This window comes from Pteropus medius, unplaced genomic scaffold, assembly GCF_902729225.1.
Source record: "Pteropus medius unplaced genomic scaffold, Ma_sr-lr_union100, whole genome shotgun sequence".
NCBI classification, from domain to species: domain Eukaryota; kingdom Metazoa; phylum Chordata; class Mammalia; order Chiroptera; family Pteropodidae; genus Pteropus; species Pteropus medius.
In genome coordinates, this window is record NW_024349800.1 from 52,501,688 (window position 1) to 52,524,356 (window position 22,669).

Genomic DNA, 22,669 nt, shown 5'->3' on the forward strand with positions numbered 1-22,669 from the left:
ATTTTTTTTTTCCATGCACAGGAATTGGCTGGATTTTAAAAAATAGCATAAATCTTTGAACTTTACTCACATGTTTTACACCAGGGTTCACATCATTTATTTCAAAGTTGGGGCAGTTTGGCTATATGGGCCCTTGTCACATGGACTGAGAGTGACCAGAAGACCAAAGCTAAGAAGGAGGCAGATGGCAGTTTATCCATCTTATGGTTGGGTAGGGAGTAAATCATTCAGGTTTATGAAGCCTTGAGGTGATTCTCGACTGGGGGATTCTGATGATTTCCTCGGAATGTGAAGTTCTGCACAACAAGTTAGGGAATTGTAAAATGAGGTTTGGCATCTTAGTAATGTGACTTGGCCTGAAAAGAATTCTCATGATACTTATATTTCTAATATTTTATAATTCCAGAAATAGTGGTTATCATAACTTTTGAGCAGTAGGAGGGAGAAAGCAGGCAGACCAGCCAGAGGTTAGGTTGGAATCCCAGGGAAAGAAGGGTTACCCCAGGGTACTGAGGGTCACAGACCCCTGGATGCTCTTCTTTCATCATCCATGCTCTGCCTCGTTCAAAGATCGAATATACTGTCTCTAATGCCCTGGCCATCTCTGAGCCTTGTGCTTCTAATCCCCAAACCTGTAACTCATCTGATTCCTGAGTCTCCTGTCACTGTTATTCCTAACTTGAGTCTTAGTCTATTTTAGGTAGAGTCAGTATTGTGAAATCAGAATAAGCAAAATGTGCAGGCTACAGAACCAAGAGAAATACACGATCTAGTAGTTTTATGGCTTAATTCAGAAATCTTCATGGACAAAGATAGGTTAAGTCTGTAAGATTCGGAATGGGTAGAATGAAAATGTAGTCAGCCCTCTCCCTGTATGATTTTATTGCCCCCAAAGTCCCCAGAGCAGAGTCTTTTCTATTTTACTGATGAGAATATTCAAACACAAGACAAGAGACTTCCAGTTTTAGCTCCTACATGTAAAGAGCTTGGAAGTCATCACTCCCATTCTTACAACAAGAAAAATGCTTAACAAACTAAAAATAAATGACTTTTCTTGGACTATCAGAGAATAATTTTGAAAAACAAACCATGATTTTGAAATCTGGAGAGACAGGTGAATATAGAAAAATCACACTGAAGTATCCTTCCTTGAAACAAAAGTAAAAAAAAAATTCTTTCTATTTCTTATTATTAATTGATCTAAAAGAACTTTGGAATTAGTAAGAGTAATAATTTATTTGTGTGATTATGAGATTGTAGGATTTGAGTTATGGATAAGTGAAGTAAATAACAGTAATGCCATAAGGGACAGGGAGGAGGAATAGGGAACACTCTGTTACAAGATGCTTGCACTAAATGTGAAGCAGTATACTGTTATTTGAAGGTATGCCTAGGTTAATTAAAAATATATATTTCAAACTTTAGGACAACCACTAATTTTTTTTAAAGAATAATTAATATGTTAAGGGAGGAGAATAAATGGATTCATGTAAAATGCTCAATTAAAACAAACAAACAACAAACAAACAAACAAAAACCAAAAAGGATGGGAAAAAGAAACAAAGAACAAGTGCAATGAATGGAAAGAGCTACAAATATAATAAATATTAATTTAACTATATTGATAATCACTTTAAAGTAAATGCTCTAAACATACCAATTAAAAGACAAATTGTTAGAGTGAATGAAAAAATAAGACCCAACTATATTTACTCTACAAGAAAATCGCTTTAAATGTCATGACTCAGCTATGTTAAAAGTAAAGGGATAGAGAAAGACATATGATGTTAACATTAATCAAAAGAAAGCTGGAGTAACTATATTAATTTCAGACAAAGCAGACTTTAGAACAAAGAAATTATTAGGAATAAAGAAGTATATTATACAGTGATGAAGGGATCAACTCTCCAAGAAGACATAACAATCTTTGATGTATATGTAACTAACAAAAGAGTGCCATAATACATGAGGCAAAACTGACAGAACTGCACAGAGAAATGGAAAAATACATTACTATTGTTGGAGACTTTAATATCCTTTGAATAATTGATAGATAAAGCAGACTGAAAATCAGTAAAGATATAATCAACCTAAACAACACTATTGATCAACTCCATTCTGTTCCATAACAACAAAATGCTGTATTCCTCAAAGTCATATGGAACATTTACCAAAGCAGACTACATTCTGGGCCATAAAACACATGTTAACAAATTTAAAATAATAGAAATTATCGTATGTTCTCAGAACATGACATTAGATTGAAAAACAATAACAAAAAGATAACTGGGAAATACTCAAATATTTGTAAGTTAAAACACAGATAACACATGTATGAAAATGAAAATTAAACTTATAAAAATTTGTGAGGATGCAGTGAAAGCAGCAACTAGAGGGAAATTTATAGCATTAAATGCATGTATTAGAAAGGAATAAAGATCATAAATCAATAATCTAAGCCGCCACCTTAGGAAACTAGAAAAAGAAGTACAATTTAAGCTTTAAGTGAGCAGATAAAAAAGAAATAATAAAAATTAGATCAGATGTCAATAAAATTGAAAGCAAGAAAAAAATAGAGAAAATCAATGGAACTAAAACCTGTTTCTTTGAAAATATCAATAAAGTTGATAAATATCTAGTTGGGCTAACCAAGAGAAAAAGAGAGAAGACACAAAATTTCCAAGATCAGAAATAAATGAGGGGTCATCACAACTGAGTCCATGGACATTAAAAGAATAATAAAGGAATACCATGTATAACTCTATACTCATAAAATCAATAACTTACATTAAGTAGACCAATTCCTTGAAAGACGCAAACTGCCAGACTCACACAAGGATAAATAGATTATACAAATGGTCTTATATCTATTTAAAAAATTAAGACAATAGTAACCTTAAAAAAGTAAACACCAGTCCTAGATTGTTTCTAGTGGTAGATTATGCCATGCATTTAAGGAAAAAAATGATACTGCTTTTCAACAATTTCTTTAAGAAAAATAGAAGCAGAGGAAACATTTCTTGATTCATTCTATGAGGCCAGCATTAACTTAATAATAAAACTAGATAAAGACATTACAAAAAAGAAAAACTACATCGACATAAAAGCAAAAGTCCTTAACAAAATATGAGTTAATAGGGTCCTACATTGTATAAAAAGATTATACATCACAACTGAATAAGATTTATTCCAGGTATGCAAGGCTAGTTGAACATTAGAAAATCAATCAATGCATTAACAGGTAAAAAGAAAAAGAATCATAGTATAAATTGGTATGGAAGAAGCATTTGGCAAAATTCAACACCTATTCACAATAAAAACTCTCAGCAATCTAGGATTAGAGAGAAATTTTCTTATTTGTTAAAGAACACCGGCAAAAAACCCTACAGTCGACACGCTAATGGTGAGAAACTTTCCCCTTGAAATTGGAAAACAAGTCAAAGATGCCCTCTCTCATCACTCTTATTCAGCAGCATACTGGAGTAGCAGATAATGCAATAATACAGGAAAAGGAAATAAATTATGTAGATTGGGCAGAAAGACACAAAACTGTCTTTGTTTACAGATGACATGATTGTCTACGTAGAAAGTCTCAAAGAATTGGAAAACAAGAAAGAAACAGACTCAGGGAACTAATAAGTGAGTATAGCAGGGTCATAGGACTCATGGTTAATATACAAAAATTAAATGCTTTTTTATATTCTTGTAATAATTGCAATTTTAAATAAAAAATACCATTTACAATAACATCAAAAAAAGAAATGCTTAGGTATAAATATAACAAAATATGTATAAGATCTATATGTGAAAGAAATAAAAGAAAAGCCATAAATGGAAAGATTATCTGTGTTTGTGGATTGGAAACACAAGTCATAAGACATATTAAAGAGAGGGCTGGGACTAAAGCCTCTGTTTTCAGATCCTCAAACCAGAAAAGAACTTTAATTTGAGGGAGTGAGTTTTGATGCCTTCTTAACAAGAACGGCTTTTAATAATTAGGTGATAAATTGTCAAATTTGTTTATCTTAGCTTTTAGAAGGCAATGTATGCTCAGAGTGAAAAATTCAAACAATAAAAAGGATTATAAAAAGTAAGTCTCTATCCATTCCAAGAAGCAATGACAGTTATCAATTTCTGGTTTGATTTTTCAAAAATATTATAATCATACACGATCTTTCAGAAGGTAAATCAGAGCTTGCAGCTCAACTCAAGATGTTAAGATTATTGACTGGTCTATTAATCTTCATAAACTATGCATGTATAGAAACTTTTACTTTCCAGTTTGCCTTCTTTTAATTTTTTATAATGAATGTTCACTTATTTTATAGGCAATTAATTCATAGTTAACAAATGTTAATTTTATAGCTAAGATGAAAAATTTTTTATTTCTATTACCCTCTCTTACTTTTGGGCTAACAATTCAAGAATGGGAGAAAAGTTGATGAGATTTTTCCTCTTCTTTTTGAACGTGTGCAGAGTATGAGTATGTATATGAAGTTTGGAAAGGAGCAAATATCTAGAAAAGATGGAAAGCAGGAGAAAAAAAGACTTTCCCCTTCTTGTGTGTCTCTAGGTCCTCCAGGACTGCTTAGGAGTGTGCAAAAGGGGGTTCATACTTCATAAGATCTTTCTCGTGGACATCACTATTTTTTTTCACGAGATATAGAAATACTTTATTACTTATGCTGTATTGTACATTTGACCCTTGAACCGCATGGATTTGAATTGTGCAGGTTCACTTCTAAGCAGATTTCTTTTCAATAAATGCATGTATTGTTTTCCATACACAGTTGGGAGTCTGCAGCTGCTCAGGGCTGACGATATGCATTGATCCATGTCACTGTGTGTAGGGGACTTCATTGTGGATTTTGGTGTCCTCTGAGGGTCATGAACCAATCCACTGCAGATTCCAGAGAACAACTTGAGTTTTGAGGGAGTCAAAATTTGTGCACAAATTTTTGACTGAGTAGGGTCAGTGTCCCTATTCTCACATTAAGGGTCAATTGTATGTATCTAATGATATTAATAATGATGTAGCAGGTGTGTTTTTTTCTCAAACATTTAAACTCAGATGTGCAATAAATGTAATTTTATTTCTCTAATGAACTTAGTGTCTTTCTCAAACCTCTGGTTTATCCAGAATTGGAAAACATAAACTTAAGGAAAATTAAGAAATTTTCAGAATTAATTCAAAATATATTTATCCAATTTAAGATTTTTCCCATCACTTCCTCTCCAGGGTGACATTTAATTCTGGAGGACATCACTATTTTGAAAATACCTTAGAAGTATCAGTCAGAGCCTTAATTGCAGCAAGCCTTTGCAACCTAGGGCTGGTTCAAAGGCGTGAGCCTGTACAATTTTCCAGGGTCTGATTGTGGATAGAGAAGCTCCTTAAAAAACTCTCTCTGCCTCCCCATTTGGAGTCTCTTAATGTTCTTCATTTAGCAAAGTCTGTGCAAAGTGAGAAGGGAAATGTGCAGAGAACACCAACACATTCGTGCACTCATTGTCATCATCATCAGTATCTGGCCCTGATCAAACCCAGTTCTGTCTCTTTTTTCCACGTTTTCAATTTCTTGCAAACCATCACAGACGCACCACACTTTGGGAAGGAAATTGCCTGCCATTTTAAATGAACTTAAAAAATCAGTTCAGTCAGCAGGAGTTTTGATATGCAAGAGTGAGCATTGCGACACCACCAGTGCCTGACAGTTGTCTTGACCAGAGTCACGTATGGAGACTTTCTCTTGGGAATACCATGCTGAGTTGAAGCAAACGGAAATCTGTTCTTTCAGTTATACCATAGGCATCAGTGTGGGCCCCTCCGGTAAAATGCCGAGATCAGGGCTGAAGCCAGGCTGGGGGCAGGGCTTGGGAGAAGGAAATGAGGACATAAGAAATTGGAGAATGGCTTCCTGTTGCCAATGAAGAACTTAAAATTTAGGAAGAAAGGCAGAACATTTGAGCAACCTTAAAGGCATTATTTTAGCAAAAATCAAATAAAACATCAACATCAGGGAGCGCCTTGAGTGGTGCAGGAGCCTGTGTAGGAGGAGAGAGAAGTAACAGGGATGTGATTGGAAGATATCATACTTGCACAGAGGAGTCCAAGAGAAACTTTTGACTGTGATCGGCAGGCTGTCCTCAATTTACTCTCTGGAGTCTGCATGTAGCAAGGTTATGTTCTCAAATGCTCTGCCTTTGGAGTCTAGCCAGGTGTGGCCACTAGCTTTGCTCAGTATTTACCAGATGCTCTGTCTGAGATCCTTTGGCTTAGTGACATTTCCCTGTAATGTGGCACTCCTTGTCTGTACAGTCATGTGCAGCCCACTGACATAAACTCCGGGGAGAATCTGGCGGTTCTGGCATTTACCTCTTACCTGCTTGAAAAAACAACATGTCTCTCTTCCTGGACAGTATTGGTTCTCATCTTTCCAATGCTCTTGTCTTGGTGAAGATAATATGATTGTTACTTTTTGGTTCTCATCATTTCTCAGTGGAGTAGTTGTTATATTTTTGATGCCCTGTGAGAAACACTTTAGATTGCTCTGAGAAAGCATTATCTGAGGCCAGTTGTCCATCAAATCTGCAGATGTGGGCAAAGGCAGACTGGATGAGTCAGATGCCTCCCGTCACCAAATGAATCACCTGGAAATCTTATTAGGAACTTTCCATTGACAGGATCCAATATATTTACTTGACATGACTAGGTTCCTTTGACTTTAGCTTGCTCATCTCAGGAAGGAGGAGGGTGATGCTAGGAGTGGCCACCTGTCTTTATCTGCTCCAGGATCTCATAGCCATGGAAGTGTTAATTTGTTTCTGATGCATTTGAACAATGTAAAGTTTCAGAATGGAAAGGGAGTTTGATGGCATATAAACCATTCTGTAGCTTCCAGGTCAGAAGCTGTTCCTTTTTCCCCTAAAATATTAGGTGTGGACCAACTGTTTATCCCACATCTGCTCTGTGCCAGGAACAAGGCTTTACCAAGCATTAGAGCTCTTCTCGAATTCTTTCGTTTAACATTAAATGAGGTCCCATCTCATGGATAAGGAAACTGAGTGATGTTTAAAGAATTCTTATTTAGTTAACTCACCCAGTGTCCCCCCACTAGACTGTATCAGAATAGTGGAAGCACCATGCTGACCACACTTTGTTACTTTTTGAAAGCCTGCATGCAATGTAGATTCATTTCAAGGAAATCAACTCAGGCTTATTAACCTCAAACAGGATTGCTGGGTGTGGGGTGCAGACTGCTTATACCGCCATTGAAGATGTTTGAGGACTAGGGGAAAAATTCTGATTCACTACTCAGCTTTATCTCTGTCCTTGAAAAGAACATGCAGATTTCACTAAATTCACCTACCACCCACAACCCCTCCAAAACATTTGGCATATCCAGTTTCCATTTTAATATGCTGGCCTAACTCATCAGTAAGTCCACATACAACCATTCTCTCTGTTTTTTCTTTCTGTTTTTTTTTTTTTTTTTAAATCATACAATTATGCGCCTCCAAAACTGGTTATCTTGTATGGTTTAGCTGTTTCTGCGTGTTATAAGATTACACTAGGAATTTAATTTTTCCCGCTCTGTGACATCTATAAAGATAAACTATATTTAGTCCCAAATATAAAAAGAGAGAGAGCTTCTTTGCACCTTCACAAAGATCTTCACTCTTGTATTTATCTAGTTTGAGGAGAGCAAGATCAGCCCCGTACCAGCCTTTATCCTGCCTTAGTTTTTGATCTCTGTCAAATAGCGGTAGTTATGAATAAGATGTGAGGATGAAGGAACTTAATAACGGGGTCCCAAAGAACTTACGATATCTACAAAAGAAAGGTCTTGTTATGAGCAGTAGTGGCATCGATCTTTGTTTTGTGGCCCCTTGCCTTCTGCCCTCACCTAAATAGTCTCTACTACTCATGCTTTAGTCTCATGTGTTGTCATGTCTCTCTGAAGAGGTCCACAGCCACGCCCTGTGTATTAGTTTGTTAGGGCACCATAACAAAGTCCCACAGACTGGATGGCCTACGCAACAAAAATTTATGCCCTCATAGTTTTGGAGGCTAAGAATCCAGGATCAAGGTGTCATCAGGGTTGGCTTCCTCTGAAGGCCTCACTCTTTGGCTTGTAGTTAGCTATCTTCCTGTGTCCTCACATGGTCTGTGCTTTGTGTATGTCTGTGTCTTAGTTTTCTGTTCCTATAAGGACACCAAAGGAAACCAGTTACATTGGGTTAGGGCCTATTCTGATGGCCTTGTTTAACCTTAATTACTACTTAAATATCTTCTCCTAATATAGTCACATTTGGAGGTTTGGGGGTTAGAACGTCAACAACTGAGTTTTGGGGTGATGAAGTTCAGCTCATAGCACCTTATTACTTTTCCCTCCATTTTCCATCTTCCCAAGATGTCCTTCTTGTGTGTTTTCACAGCATCTCTTATTTTTCTCTATTATGGCATTTATCACTGCTATAATTTCTTATTTACTTGTTTATTCTACCCCAGATTCTAATAAATCTTGAGTAGATCTCTGTTTTGTTCTCCCTGTATACCCAGTTCCTAGAGAAAATAGATCTCTAATTAATCCTTGAATATTTGTGGAATGATTGAGTTCTTGTTATCAGCTCTATGTAAAATTAGACTAAATATTGATTCCATGTTTATGTTGTCTCAGATCATCTACAAATCTTATTTCATATAAAAATCACAAGAGCCCCATGAGGTAGTTAGTAATGTTAACATCCCTGTTTTATAGTTGAAGAATCTGAGGCATAAAAAGGTCAACTAATTTACCTAAGGTCAAACCGCAAGTAATAATGATGGAATTTAAGCCCAGGAAGTATGACTTCAGAGCTCTCAAGCTTAAACACAATATTAAAATGTTTCTTGGTAGAACAACATTGTGGTTAACAGCTACTGGCTTATCCAAACTTAGCCCAAGCCTCCTCCTAATCCATATTATAAACCAAGAATTTTTAAATGATTGTCTTAGAGTGGGAAATTGGAGATAGAGCACAAGGAGGGTAGAGGTTGGCAGGTTTGGATCCCAGCATAGGGGGCAGTGAAGGAGGTGATAGGGGACATAGGCTAGGTGAGAGGGTTCACTGCAATTTTCATCATTCCATCTGAGAGATGTCCAGTGTACAAGTCTTTACAGTCTTCAAAGCATTCTCCCTTATGTCATCTCATGAGATTTTCGGAATAGTCAACTGATTAAACTGAGAAGTTATTATTATCTGTTTTTTATTGGTGAGGAAACAGATCGAGATTGGTTAAGTATATTGCCCAGCATTCCCAAGCTACTCATTGAAGGTCCCTGAAATTAAATTCTAAGCCATCTGCTTTTCTGTCCTTAGGATTGAGTATAATATGGAGAAGGAGGAAGAGAGAGCTGAATTTCAGGGGAACGCCTTCAAACAGGAAGGAAGAAGAGGAACAGTGGCTGGAAAAGGAAACTAGAGTGAACTGCTAGGGAATGTCAAAGGGTAACCAGAAAGTGCTGGGCAGAAGTCAAAGGATCAGGGACTCTCAGATTTGAAGTCATCAAGTGAGGTGACTTATGTGACCACTTCATACATGTAAATGCCCTGCAGTTGGTAGCTGGGAGGCCACTGAGCATGTTCCAGAACCTGTTCTCAGTGGTGTGATGTGGTCACACCAGTCTTGCTCCAGATGAACTCTTTGGATGAAGTTTGTGTTTCTTTCTTAAACTTTCCATTAGTCAAATAACACCAAATTGCTAGATAACTTTTTATTTGCTTCTGTTTGTTTTAGTTCTATTACCTGAAGACATCCTACTCTTCGATCTTTCTTCAGGTTGGGTCCTTTGTAGCAGACTTGTTTGCAGTACCAAAGTTCGTGTTTGCTCCTGTCTCCCTGTCCACATAGCCGAGCTCCCTTTGTTGTCATGCAAACAGGACTGTTATTTTAAAACCGCTGTCTCTGAGATGTGGTATCTTAATTTTCATCTTGACTTTCTTCCTTTCAGTGCTTCCATGAGCTAGAATTAAAAATTAAATATGTTTTAGAAATATGTCTAGAATTATAAATAAGATGTTTTCCCCTTGTACTTTCCCTTGTACTTTGAGGTCACCTCCCTGCCTCCCTCTAATTTGTCCTCTGACTGTAAGTTGTTGTTCTGCAGTGGCTGCCCTATGAGGTAGCCTAACTTGTAATGAGGTTGTGATGTGCCTAGCTGCAATGGCAAATTGGCATTGAATCCAAGACAGGTAAACAACATTTTATCATTTGTTTACTTCTAAGAATTCTATAGACTCTCTATTCTTCCTGCCAGAATTAACTGTCACCACCAAATTTTCTTAATTAACAGGATGAAAATACACTAACTTGGAAAATAAGCGTAATCTTGGTTAACTTCACAGGTAGCTTTTTGGGAGAGTCATGGGATGAAAAAATGGTTGGTATGGATGGGTCTCTGTACCTTAGCAGCATATGTTACTATGGTCAGCAGGCTAGAAATTTAATTTTGATGTTGGAAGTCATTCGGTTTTCAACCTAGTTCAGCCTAGTCTTGAACTTTCATTTCTGCCTCAGCTCCCTTCCTTGATGTGGAGAGCTTGAGGACTCTTGTATATCTTGTATCTAGATTCTGGGTCATGAATTCGACTTTGGATAGAAACTGTTACCTTTCCCAAAACATAATTGACTCATTCCTGCTTCTGAGGCTTTGCTAATTTCTTTGTCCTCAAATGCTCACCCTCATTTTTTTTGGCTTCTGTGAATCCTACTTGCTCTTTAAGTTTGATTCAGGTGTTGCCTCCTCGCAGAAGCCTTCCCTGATATGAAATTCAACAGCTGTATTCTGTTTGTTCTTTTGTCTCAAACTATGATCTAATATATATTGTCAATTTGTTTTCTGCATGCTAATCTTTGCCACTAGATTGTAAGCTCTCCAAGGCCAGTGGCTCTGTCTTTTTCAAGCTTTGTATGACCAGCATCTTTCTAGCACAGACATTTGTTTATAGGAGGTGTGAAATAAATGTGTGATATTGGTTGATTTATGAGTATATTCTCTAACACAAGACATATGGAGTTCATTGCTTTGGCGCTTGAGTGTCACCACCCCCACCCCACCCCTTTCTCCAAGTTATCCTCTTGGCCTGGCCCAGCTGAATCTGTGGGAAGTAGATAAATCACCCAGCTCCTAGGTCAGACAGCTAAGAGAGAAATGAACACAGCAGGTCGTTGCCACTATAATGATGCAGTAGCTGTGCTGTTTGCCAGTTTCTGGACAACAATAGATTGCCTTCCTTCTCTTAACTTTAATTCCATTTCTCATAAGCCTGAAATTGCACTTGCTATTTTCCAACTTCTTCCCCCACCACCCTGCCCTAGTTCATGTCAGTGTTTCCTTAACTAACATTTTTATGGCTTGAAAATCAATTCTATACCAGATATAAAGACATACTCTGTCTCCAGCCTTTGTTCTCAGCACCATCCTCAGCACCCTCCATTAGCCCAGTGCTGTGGCTTCAGACCCACTTAAGGGTTTCTAGTCTCTGATTCCTTTTTTTATTTGGAGTCTATTTAGATCTGGGTTGATATTTATAAAATATACTTTCTCATGCTCCTTTTTCATTGATTTATTCCCAGATAATGGAGTCTTTGGAATTATGGAATAGGAAAGATATTGGCTTGAACAATTCTGTTAATTGGAAGCCTCACTTATTTTACCCTGTTCGACTTGAAGATTTTGGAACAGAGAGGAGATTTGCACGTTAAGGCAAAGGGTTCATAAAAGGCCTCACTGGTTCTTAATGGTCATGCTCAGAATAGCTTTCAGGATCCTTTGCAGTCTAGATTCAGATTACTTTGCTTTTTCTTCTGTACGTCAGCTATGCTGGTCTTTAAATTCAGCACCATGGACAGCAGAGGTTAATACAGAGACTGGTTAGAGCAAAACTCAGCCTGGGGAAGTTCAAGGGACACAGGAGGATCACTTTCCTTCTCAGGGCTGGCCTTATGTAAAGGCAAATGCATATCCAGTTGAGAAATTCCTTAAAGGATACCTTTGTTGCCCTAAGTGATCAGCTGAACTGAAAGCTTCAGTAAAAAGCACGCATTTTGTAATTAAAATATCACAACTTGAATTCTAACTTTTATATTTACTAAGTGTGTGACTTTGGGCCTGGTACACAGTTTCTTTATGTGTAGATTTGAAAAACTACTACCCTTAAAAATGTGGTGTGTATTTCTAAGGACTGAATTTGAGTCCTGACACTACTCTTTACTAGTTTGGGAAAGTTATTTACTCTATGGCTGTTTTCTCATTTTTCAACTGTGAATTAAAACGGAATATTTTTCATAGTGGAGATGGAAGCATTAAGTGTGATAATATATGTAAAATTCTTAGAAGTGTTTCCAGAGGGTTACGGGGGGAGGTAGATGGGGGTAAAAGAGGTCAAATATCTGTGACAGAAAGAAATTTAACTATTGGAGGTGAACACACACTGTAAATATATGTGTGTGTGTGTGTGTGTGTGTGTGTATATATGTATATATATATATGTATATGCCTTACTGTATATATGTGTGTGTGTATATATATATATATAGTACTGTGTATATATATACAGTACTGTTAAAATGTTCCACTGAAACTTATTGGATTTTGTTAATTAATAAATAAATAAATAAATAAATAAATAAATAAATAAAAAATAACTCTTAGAAATGTACTTGGCATATAGTACACTATTATTATAATACTTATTTAGTAAGATTATTGTGCAACTTAAATGAGATAATATATGTAGAATATTAGACAATGACTAGACACGCAATAAGTTATGGTTATGTTCTCTTCTTTCCCCACAGTTTGAAATCACTCCTACAGTTCTGTTAAGCGCCACCCTCTAAGCCTTGTAAGTGCTGTTGGAAAAAGATAGGTACTCAGATAGTCCTCCGTGTATGTTTGAATTAATTCATTGCTGTGGGACAGGGAAGCATAAAGGTTCTAGGTGCCAGAACTGGAGAGACTGGACCAGGAAAGAAGGTAGAAGCTTGCTATATTGTTTTCTAGTTGTCGAAGAGGTGAATGTGATTTAGAGAACTAGATGATAGGAATCCTCTTCATGATTCTATGCAAAATGCTCACCATTCACATTATAGCTTCAGGCATTTTGTAATTTGCTATGTGAGGCTTTGAAATTTGGTCCAGAGTAGAAGCGACTCAAATAATACAAACCAGGAGCCCAGCCCAATGGTCTATGGAAATTTGCTTAATTCATTTGCTCACCTACTCATACATTTATGTATTGATATATTAATTCATTTATGTTCAATAAGGATTTATTGATTATTTACTGTGTCTAGGCCTAATGCTAAGGATTTTGGCAGAGAAAGATCATTTAGACTTAAGCCTGCCATCAGGGATTAGAGCAAATAAAACATATGAAAATAATTAATTAAATGAGTCAATTTAATATTGTGACAGGCAAACAGTAGGGATTTAATATTTATTAGCTGATTTTATTGTAAGCTACCATTGCTTCTACTACTACTATTACTCATATTATAGAGTTTGGTGACTGGTTGTCCACATGTGTTTAGAGAAGTGAGAAGTTATAATTTTAGGGAGTTACAGGCAGTATCTTTAGAAAGGAGGTAGCATTCGAGATGGACTTTGAGGCATGGGTATAACTTGGTCATGAACAAGTAGAGATGAAGTGGGTCTCTAGCTGAAAGGTATGACGTGAACCAAAAAGTAACAGGGGTTAATAGGAGATTAATTATGAAGGAATAACAAGTACTTTGAAGTGACAAAAGCATTATGTACAAGTATTGAGAGATGAGACTGGGAAGGTGGAGATGGATCTTGGTGGCCTTGAATGTCAGACTGTGCACTTTGAGCTTTGTAAGGTAAGCGATGCAGCACTATTCAAAGTTTACTTTGTTTTGTTTTGTTTTGTTTTTCCTCCAGGGAAATGGCCAGGTATTGATCTGTTTCTATAGTAGTATTTTTTTTTAAATGATTGATAGCAGTCAACAATGGCACCATAGTTCCTACCTTATTTAATTAAATTTCCCTGTGAGAATTTAAAGTATATAAACTGACCCTATCTAGTCAGCCCAATTTTGGATAATAATCTCCTGGTTTGTGATTTTCTATGAAAAGATTCAGCTATATCTTCCTAGGGCCTAGCAACCAAACCTAGACCAAAGGTCTCAGGTCCTCAGCTATTGGGAGTGTAGCTTGGGGTGGTATATGAGCCGAATTTGTGGCTGAAGCTTCCTGTTCTATCTAGCAGGAGAAGTAATATTTCATTTCTGTTTCATTCTCTTATCTGAGAGCTGAATACACAAAGAAATTAAGCTTGTTTCTGTCTGATTTCAATCTTTACCATCTCACGCTGATAAAACAGGATTCTATATAGGTGAAAGGTCTGAAGGGTGATGATGTCAAAGGAAGTGGTGTGAGAGATGAGGATGTTCATCATTCCATTTCCTGTTTTCCTTCTCTCTCCCCTCTCTCCCTCTCACACTCCCTTCCTCTCTCTCTACACCCACATAAATGCATACACAATGTGGAGCCTCAGACTACAGAACAGAGGCAAGTTTATATGAAAGTCAACTTCAGCTTGCAGTTGGGTGTTTCATTTAGTCTCCAGAACCTGGTCCTATAACTGACACAATAGCCTTTTATATCCTTTCCATATAAACCAAAAGTAGTTTTCATGTTGGCTTTAGTTACGTGGTGCTAGTGATTGTGTGCAGACTTTAAAAGAGATTGTCACAGCTCAGCTCTCATTGACCTGATCATATTTGGAGAGTGTCTCATTTATTCAATCAGTCAATATTTGAGCACTGACTATGAATCAGGACTGTGTTGAGCCTTGGAGAGACAGCAGTGAACAAGACAGACAGAGATTCCTGTGCTTATGGAGCTCAGTTTTATGGAACTGATGGGAGGAGTCATCTCAGCAGCTTGGTCTCCAGGTATTACTCCCTTCTTGTCATTCTCCATTGGTTTTAGTGAAACATTTCGGCCCAGAGATGGGTGATGGACTGGTCCTTGTTCGCCTAAAGAGTTTAATGTTCCAAATTCCCGTCTATTGATTGGATTTGAGCAGGAGCACAGGGATGAAAGTCTCTACTCTAGAATAAATATGTGGGGGAGTCTTCTGTTTTATTTTGCCCATATTGAGTGTAATGGAGTGCAATGGAAAACAAGAAGTCAGAGAAGCCCAATGTCTAAAAAATTTAAGGTTTCTTAAGGGTAGTGACTTAATGGATTTTTATTTACTTATATGTTTGTTTGTTTGTTTGTTTATTTAGGCAACTGTTGGTTGACCTCACAGATTGCAAGGACCTTGTCAGCTTACAATACCTTATCTTATTTATTTATTTATTTATTCATTTATCTATCTATCTATCTATTTATTTATTTATTTATTTATTTTTACGCCTACAACACCTGGTCTTCCTAGGTGGTCTCTCATCCAAGTACTAACCAGGCCCGATCCTGCTTAGCTTCCAAGATCAGATGGGATTGGGCTTTTTCAGGGTGGCATGGACATAGACCTTAATGGATTTTTAGAGTATATACCTTTCTCCCAAGTATGGGATCATAGCATAGGTCAGCATTGGATTGGCTGAAAACTGGGTTGGCTTTTGAGATAACACGGAGATAACACAAAGAAAACCACCTAGAATGACAAGGATTTGGCTGAGCTTTGAGAGCCTGTCGCCTGTGCCTTTCTCTAGCACTGATTTCTTCCTTTCTGCTGCTGCTTTGGTATTGCTACTGGCACAGCTCTTGTTATCTTTCTGTAATCCATTCACTGGCTTGTCTGCTATCAAATGCTGCCATATCACAATGTAACCCAATATCCATACCCGGTACTCACCTGACACAGTTCAGTCTTGTCACAACAGATATAACGTAGACACTTCTGCCTCTACTAGAGACCATGTGGCAGCTTGTGGCACAGAGGCTTCTGTGAGTAAGCTGTATAGAGCTGGACCTGCTGGCTCTTTTGTTTGCATATACCGAATTTGAGATGGGCTATCATTAACCAAATAGAGAACAGCTGTGCTTACTGAGAAAGTGTGCTTCCTCAGATTTGTGGACATGTTGGAAATTCTTTAGCCACAATATCTGGCTCTAGAGTCCTGAGGAACATATGAAGCAGCCTCAGTTGATGTTTTAGAAAATCCTCAGTTCTTTGGACTAATATCTCCTGGGTTGACCTAGGGATGAATCCTTAGATTACTCAGAGTATTACACCTTGAGTGGAGGGGTTAGGGTTTTCTTTATTAAAAGGCAAATTCCCCTAGCAAGATCTCATATTAAGCAGTTCTAAGCCAGTAACACACTCTTTAGTGTGAATTGAAGGCTGCTAACTTCCTCTAGAAATTAAACTCAGAGCAGAGGAAGGACCAGATGATGGAGAGAAAGACCAGAATAGGACTTTCCTTTCCTAGAGGCTAGCAGACATGGAGGACACTCAGAGATGGAAGGTGGAGCTATCAAAGGCCAAGTCTGCACTCAGAACTGTGCCCCTTGCTGAAACCAGATTAAGTTTTATTCTTGCAATATAATCAGTTATGGTTATCGTCTACCTTTTCTCATTTCTTTCTCTCCTCTTTCCTCTCTTCTCTTCTTCCTCTTCAACCTTGATTTTTTTTTTTTACCTCTCCCTCTTCTTGTCTTGTCTCTAGTCTCAATGGTCCAGGATTGAAGTTGACACGAGTAGCCCCCAGGGTAGGTTACCCAGGATGACTTGTGGGGAGATGATTTCTAGAATGGTGATGTGAGGAGCTCTCCAGACTGTCTCCCCAGCAAAATAACAACAACAAACAAACAAAAAATAAACTGGTGAAAATTATATATATTAAAAAAACATTCAGAGTCTCAGGAAATTGTCTTTGGAGCATACAGCAGATAAGAAAGTTTATTAGATCTTAGTAAGAACAGTAAGGCTCTATGGCATTTGCACAGTTGCTCCTCCCTTGCTACTACACCAGCTCACAGCGATGGATGTCTACAAGGCTCCGTCTCCATCCAGTGCCCAGTTGAGGGCTATGGTATCTTCCAGGGATGGTAAAGCCCTGACACTTCTCATCCTACCACCCACTCTTATATATGAGTTTCAGAGGCTCTGTTCTAGGCAAGAATGACTGAGAGGTATGATACTTTCTCTACCCAGTGGCCACTTGGAGGGTGGAAAATCTACCACAGGCATAGCAAACCAGAAACAGAGGATCTCAATCACTTCACACTAGCTTGGTTGTAAGGCAAAGGCTCCATGCCAAGAAAGACTGGAGGCTGCCATCCCAACTCAGAATGATGCTGATGAAGCTCATGGGGCAGAAGTGTGACTCAGAGAAGTAAGCCACTCTTCCTGACCCTGGCCATGGAGCAGTGGTGCAGATTTGTTGCTCAAGAGGAGAGGCAGTCCCTAAGATCAGAGATCTCTGAAGCTCTTTTCAAGAGACTCATTGTATTTGTATCACAGGATGAGGAAGTTCAAGCCTAGGAGTGCTTTTAGAAACGATGGACCTTTTGGCAATAAGCAGTTAAGAGGAGACAGTTAGCTCCATGAGAGCAATAAGCTAAACCTTAGATCATCTAAAAGTATACTAGAGAGAATTGTGGAAAGAGACAGCTAAGAAGAACTCCTCCTACAGTTGACACAAACCTCCAAGACTGGCCTCAAAGATTATACCTTCAATGGGACCCAGATTTAATTGCAACAGACTGTGGAACAATTCATGCTCCAGGGCATTGTCAAAAATAATAGAATAATCAGCCAGCAATTAGTGGAGGCTAATAGCTGGGCATGCTATCAATGGAGGCAGTCAACAGAAAGATCAGGGAGAGAGACAAAACACTAATCAAATCCTTGCTGTCCCAGAGTGACAGTGAACAGGCCTAAGGCTGCCCTCTCTAAGTGGTAATACCAGAGGCTACATTCTTCGCGGGGAAATATACCACTAAAATAAGCCAGCCAAGTCATCAAACGAAAATATAGGCAAACAACAATGAGGGAAGATCCCCTCAGTGCAGGGGACCTGGTAGTACAATATGGTAACTAAAATGTCTAGTTTTCAACAAAAATTATGAGATGTGCAAAGCAATCAAAAAAGGGACTCATGTGAGAAAAACATGGGCCATAGAAACTGCCTGTGATGGGCCCAGATATCAGACTTGGCAGACAAACATTTCAAAGCAACTATTATAAATTGTTCAAAGAACTATAGGAAACTATTGTTAAAGAAATAGAGGAAAGAAGAAATATATAATGATAATGTCTCATAAAATAGAGAATAAAAATAAAGAGAAATGATAAAAAAGAACCGAATGGTAATTATGAAGGTGAAAAGTATGATAACTGAAATTAGAATTTTACTAGATGGGATTAACAGTAGATTTAAACCTGCAGAAGAAAAAAAACAAAGTGAATTTAAGGATAGATCATTAGAGATTATTTAATCTGAGTAACTGAGATAAATAATGAAGAAAAATGAACGGCCTCAGAAAATATGGAGCACAGGTGTGTAATGAGAGCACCAGAAGGAGAAGAGAAAAAGGAGCAGAAAAAATATTTGAAGAAATCACAGCTGAAAACTTAATTAAATGAAAACTATTAACCTATACGACAGAGAAGCTCAAAAAATTAAATGAAAACTATTAACCTATACGCTCAAAAAATGCCAAATAGAAAAACAAAGGGATTCACACCAGACATGCCATAGTAAAAATGCTGAAAGATAAAGGAATCTTGAAAGCAGCAAGAGAAAGTGACTCATCACATACAAGGAGACCAGAATAAGTTCAGCTAAGTTCTCGACAGACACAATAGAGGCCGGAAGGCAGCGGGACGACATATGCAAATTGCTGGAGAAGCGACAACGTTGACAACATGCAAACCTTACATCCAGCACAGCCTTCTTTCGAAAGTGAAGGTAAAATAAAAACATTATCACAACGATTTATTATAATAAAACATGTAAACAAGATCTGGGAGAATTTGTTGTTAGTAGATCTGTAAGAAAAACTAGAGGAAAGTCTTCAGGATAAAAACAAATGACTCCAGACAGTCATTTACATGCACATGAAAAAAGCAAAGAGTGAAGATAATTATGCAATTATAAAAGCGAGTATAAAAGTGTGTCTCTTCTCTTAACCGATTTAGAAGGCAACTATATTGAGCAATATGTATAGAATTGTATTATGGGGTCTTCATTGTAGAGAGATGAGATGTAAATGACAGTATAAGTGCAAGGAGGTAGGTGGGAGAAAAGCTGCACTGGGCACGATATCGATGGAGGCACTTGACTTAACAGAAATGACACTAGTTGGTCACTCGAAAACACAGGAACAAAGAACCAGGAATGGGAAATAAGGTTAATATAACAAACTCTAGAAATAAATATTCGTCCTTTGTCCTCTCAGTTTCTTTAAAAGACATATAATATATAAAGTAAAAACTGTAACAGTGTATTTTTGGGTTTGTGGCTTATCTAGATGTAATATGTATACCAATAAGGGCAAAGAAGGTGTAGGGTTATAAAGGAGTACCATTGCTGTGTCTCCTTGTAATTTAAGTGATATAAATCTGAAATAGAGTCCGATAAATTAACATGCATATGGTATGCCCTAGAGCATCCACTAAGAAAATAACTTCAAAAAGTGGTGAAAAAAAAAATTAAAGGAATGAAAATGTTACACTGGAAAATATTTGCTTAGTGCAAAAGAAAGCAGTAAAGGAGACTAGAGGAACAAAAAAGACATGAGACATTTTGAAAACAAAAAGTAAAATGCAACCCTAAATTCAGCTATAACAACAATAGCATTAAATGTAAGTTGGTTAAATAATCTAGTCGGAAGACAGAGATTGTCAGACTAGATTTAAAAAAGTCATATGCTAGCTACAGGAAAGGCATTTTAAATTCAAAGGTACAACTAAGATGAAAGTAAAAGGATGGAAAAAGATATATCATGCAAACATCAATCATAAGAAACCAGGAGTGGCTATCACTAATGTCAGACAAAATAAACAAAAGGTAAAAAAGAGTTAATAGTGATGAAGAGGGACATTTTCCAATTATAAAACTATCAATATATCATGAATATAACAACTAACATATGTACACCTAATCACAGAGCCCATAAATACATGAAGCACAGACTGTTAGAACTGCAGGGAAATAGATAATACAGAAATAATTGTTGGAAACTCGAATACTCTACTGTTAATAATGAATAGAAGAATTAGGCAGAAGATTTAAAAGGAAACAGAAAATGTGAACAATACTGTAAAACAAGTAGACCTAATGGACATCTAAAGAAACAACAAGAACCAAATATACATCATTTCAAGTGCACTTGGAACATTCTCCAGAACAGACCATATGGCGAGCTATAGAAAAAGCCTTGATGAATTTAAAAGAATTAGAATCATACAAAGTATATAAAGTATACTCTCTGACACTAACAGAATAGAATGAAATTAAAAATAAATAACAAAAGAGAAAAATTTACAAATATGTGAAAATTAACCCACTCCTAAATGACTAATGGATCAAATAAAAAATTAAAGAAAAATTAGAATACTTTGAGATGAATGAAAATGAAGACACATATACCAAAACTAACGGCAGTGCTCAGAGAGAAATTTATAATTTTAAATGCCTATAATTAAGAAAGAACAAAGATCTCAAATTAATTACCTAATCCTTCATCTCGAGACAGTAAAAAATAAAAGCACATTGCACCTAGAGCAAACAGAAGGAAGGAAACAATGGAGACCTGAGAAGGAAATAATAAAAGGAAGACTAGAATAACAATAGAGAATATAAACAAAAGCAAAAGTTGTTTCTTTGAAAATATCAACAAAATTGACAAATCTGTAGCTAAACTGACCAAGACAAAAAAAAAAAAAGACTTAAATTGCTAAAATCACTACAGTTCACAGAATAATGGAGATACTGGCTGATGAAGTAATATACACACAAAGACACTCAACACACATACACACCACAAGTTGACAAAAGGGAAGACACAAAACTGCTCCTACCTTCTTATAGAAACCATCAGAATCAACAAACTATGAGAACCAATACAAGTGCAGTTATGAAACTAGATGACATAAAAATATGTGGTGTCCTATATCAGAAGTATAAACTTGAAGGCATATAAGGATATAAAATACCATTTCCAAAATTAACAAAACCCCATAAGACACATAAGACACATAAGAATTAACCTAAAGAAGAATGTATAAAACACAAATGGGAAAAAAAATTCTGTTAAAGGATATATAGGAAGGCTTTTAAAACAGGAAAAAATATACTGCATCATTCTTTCCAAATTAGTCTACGAATGCATTATGTGGCATTCTCCCCAGACAGCTTAGGTGGTGGGGCTGCAGCAAAGGATCGACGCTCTCAGACTTGGCCTCATTCCTGGGAGCGTCACGCCATGTCAGGGAGAAGGTCAGTGAAAAGAGAGAAGTAGGGAAAGAGGCCAAGGCGGATATTTTACTGACCTCCCAGTTTATAGAGAAGTGTGCTGGGCACGAGGAACCAGTGTCAGAGAGTGACTGAGTGATCACCAGCAGGGAGAGGTGGAGGCAGCATCAAGATCTGGACCCACCTTTGTCAGTGTCTCATGTCTGACCTCAGGTCGCCTGTCCAAGGATGCTGAGAGATGCAGAGCCACCATGTACTCAGAGAGGTTACTAAGTCCCAGCATACCCTCCTCACAGGGTGCTTGTGAGAATCCGACAGCAAATGGAGTATTCCTTGGAAAATGTAAGAACACTGCGTGGCATTTGAGGTGACGTTCCAGCTGTCTTGCTAAGACAGACAAAGTAACAGTCCGATTCTGAACATCAGAATTGCCTCAAAATCTCATCTTTTATTTCACTCCTCAGTACCACAGTGGAAGGCTCAGGTGGGGCTGGGGTTAAATTAGAATCGGCACTCAATTGAACAATAACTCCACTAATTTAGGGGCCCATACTTAATCTCTAATTTAACAACATATCTATGAGGCCCTGCCTCCAATTCTTCTCTCTGAGTACAATAGACGTGGCTGCTGGCAGCCTGTTCTCTATTAAGCTCAGCTCCGTTAGGTGGGGGAAGCATGCCGTAAACTTGCCTTTGCATCTGGCTAGGAGCTTAGTAGGAAGAAAGTATACACGAAAGGACTCATACACACCAGGAGTTCAGGATATTAATTTTAAGGAGGGCCTGTGAAAGGCCTTGATAGGAGGGACCTGCAGCCAATAGGGCTAAGCGTGGGGGAGCCCTGTCTGGGGTATCCTCTGAATACACTTTAGACAGTCTCCAGAAACCAGTAGGGATCAAATAAAGACAACATTATAAAAGAATTTCATAGTAACCACATCTTACATCTAGAGAGAGGTTGGGACTCAGAGAGGAGGGGAAGCAAAGAAGGTGTATCTGACTTATTTTCATTTGTTAATCGATGAACCAAATATTTACTAAATGCCTACTATTTTTTTAAAAGTTTAAAATGATTTCATTTTTGGAATCTCAGTCACCACATCTTTTAAAAATTAGGGAAAATTTTTCAACCTCCCTGGGTCAAGCTCTCTTAGCAGCAGAGGCAGCGTAATCTTGTCTAAAGTGGTGTGTCAGATACACTTATTGGCTCTTTCTTGTGGTCAT

The 22,669-nt window shown here is 37.4% G+C and overlaps 1 pseudogene; it reads right to left on the reverse strand.

The window, feature by feature from the left end:
• Positions 1-15,431: 15,431 nt before the first annotated feature.
• Positions 15,432-15,550, reverse strand: LOC120622249 (uncharacterized; annotated as a pseudogene).
• Between the last annotated feature and the right edge of the window lie 7,119 nt (positions 15,551-22,669).